We start from the raw sequence: 2,179 nt of genomic DNA on the forward strand, positions 1-2,179 counted from the left end.
GTCCTTTTGTTCTGTACCAGGTAAAAAAATTCTAATTGATTCTAACTGACAGTTGAAGTGTAAATTGTATAGAAAATTTTAGAAAAAAGACGCTAATGAATACATTCATCTTAATACACACCAATATCTGGCTCAGTCAGGAGTTTCCTTTCCTATCAGGCAAGAATACTTTTGGCAGCTCTTTGTTCTCTTTATTCTCTCTGTCTAGTGAAAAGTGCACGTGTTGGAAATGGGTCAAAGGCAAAACTAAATTCAGGTAACTTGTATTCCTTAAAGTTCTGGTTTGTAGGATCTCGTTTCTACAACATCGCACTCAATATTTGTTGTTCCCAGGATCTAATTTCTGTAATAAAGCCACTTGTATTTGCTCATGTGGCAGTACTGTACCATAATTTCAGGGGAGAACTTGTTTGACCATCTGCCTCTCAGTCCCAAGCACTAGCCAGCATTGCACTAGCTTCCCTCTGCTAGTACAATAGCTTTGTGAGCAGCATGTTCTGAGATGAATGTTGGATGAAGAGTTGAGGATGGGGTTAACTGCTCCTAGCCACGGTCTGTAAGATGTTGAGAGCATAAGGAAATGGGTGCAGACCTGTGAAAGCTCTGGAAGGGTACAGACAGGAGAGGCAAGAACAGAGAAGGACTTCACTGATGGACACGTCCTGGACTGGAGACAGTTGGATCCAGTGAAGCCAATAGAGCTAGGATAGTTTCACATATGCTGAGAACATGTCCCTGCTGTGGAAAGCATTAGAGAAGAATGGCATACGAGACATTTCAACGTGCCTTCCGCATTTTATAGGCAGTCAAAAATAATGAGTTGTCATAGGAAGATTCCTTTACACAAAGATCCTGAATTCCCTCTTGAAGATGTATCATGCCTGTAAGTGTTGTACGGGTACCGCGGATGTCGTGGTTGCTAACTGGAGCTTAGCCTCGTTGTTCTTCCTTACTCGCTTGCCGTACCTTGATGGAAAAATAGATATATTGAGGAAAAACCCAGAGCTTGGGAGGTGTTCTCCCTAACACGCCTGGGGTACTGACCCAGCTTTCTTTGCAGAGCTCCCACCGCCCCTTGACCTTGTCCTGACCACACCTGTGATGTCCCGGATTTGATGTTGCCCCGGGCACTCCTTCACTCTCTCTTCTTCTGATGGGTCTTGCCATGGTTACGAGCGCTCCCCTGTCCTTTTCCTGTCCTGTCTTGATTTGTCCCCAATGGGATGGCATTCCTCTGCCCTCCCCTGGGCTTGAGCTGTTCCCTTCACAGCCCTCTGTATGAGTTAAGCAAGAGTCAGCCAGCAGCCACCCCTTCCTGGCTGGCCCTTAGTTAGAGAGGCTGGGACCCCAAGGAGATTTCTCGCAGCTTAGGCAGTGGTCTGCTGCCTTGCAGTTTGTTCCAGAGTCTCCCTTCCTGGGTTCACACCGATGGAGGTGGAGGGAATTTATCTTCCTCCCCATTGCTCCTCACTATGGCTTCTCCTGCCCTCTTTCATGCAGGCCAAGCCCTTCCCCAGCTCCGCAGTCCCTCTGGCCATCACTCACCTGTTACTCCTGGATGTCGCCAGTTCTCAATTCCCAATAAGTACCTGCATCTTCGGTGTTGCTCTGCTTGCTAATCCGGTCTCGCCTTTCACTTCAGCTCCTTTCTCTCCAGCTGGTCCCTGCCCCGGCAGCAACCTGTCTCCTCTCCCCACTTCCCTTTGACCTTCTGGCTCCTCTGCCCGGAGTAAACCTGCCCTGGCCCTGCTCCCACATGGGCCCTGCCAGAGTCTGAGCAGGACTTCCTTGGGATCAGCTGAGTTCCCAGTGCTTCACATTGTCCTGCTTTTCCTGATGTGGTCCAACTGTGGGCAAGTTTTCTTCTTTGCTCCAGGTGGCATGTCCCTTTTCCCCCTGTAACAGGCACCGTATCAGGTGCCCTGTTACAATACCTATTTTGGTTTAACCTTGGTTAAAGTCTAATCAACAGTAAAAGTGTATGTCATTTGAAATAATGAAAAGGTTAAGCGAGGTGGGAAAAAGCATACAGGATAACAATGTGTATCTTTGCAGCTTTCTGTAAAATATGCAATAGGTGGGTACTTATTTTTTGTCCTGCTCAGGAAGAGATGGTTTATCTTACTCTCTTAGAAGCATCCTATGAAAGATATGAACAAAAATGCCTCTTATCCATACC

General features: G+C 47.2%; 1 long non-coding RNA gene across 2 annotated transcripts in view; it reads left to right on the forward strand.

Annotated features, from left to right (window-relative positions):
• LOC109295273 overlaps positions 1 to 901 on the forward strand; it is a 4,288-nt gene extending 3,387 nt beyond the window's left edge. For both annotated transcript variants that reach the window (XR_002096709.1, XR_002096710.1), the window contains exon 3: positions 209 to 901. This is a non-coding gene — a long non-coding RNA (uncharacterized LOC109295273). The remainder of the gene's footprint in view (positions 1 to 208) is intronic.
• The last annotated feature ends 1,278 nt before the right edge of the window (positions 902 to 2,179 follow it).

This window comes from Gavialis gangeticus, unplaced genomic scaffold, assembly GCF_001723915.1.
Source record: "Gavialis gangeticus isolate Ggan-Ray unplaced genomic scaffold, GavGan_comp1, whole genome shotgun sequence".
In the NCBI taxonomy this organism is placed as follows: Eukaryota; Metazoa; Chordata; order Crocodylia; family Gavialidae; genus Gavialis; species Gavialis gangeticus.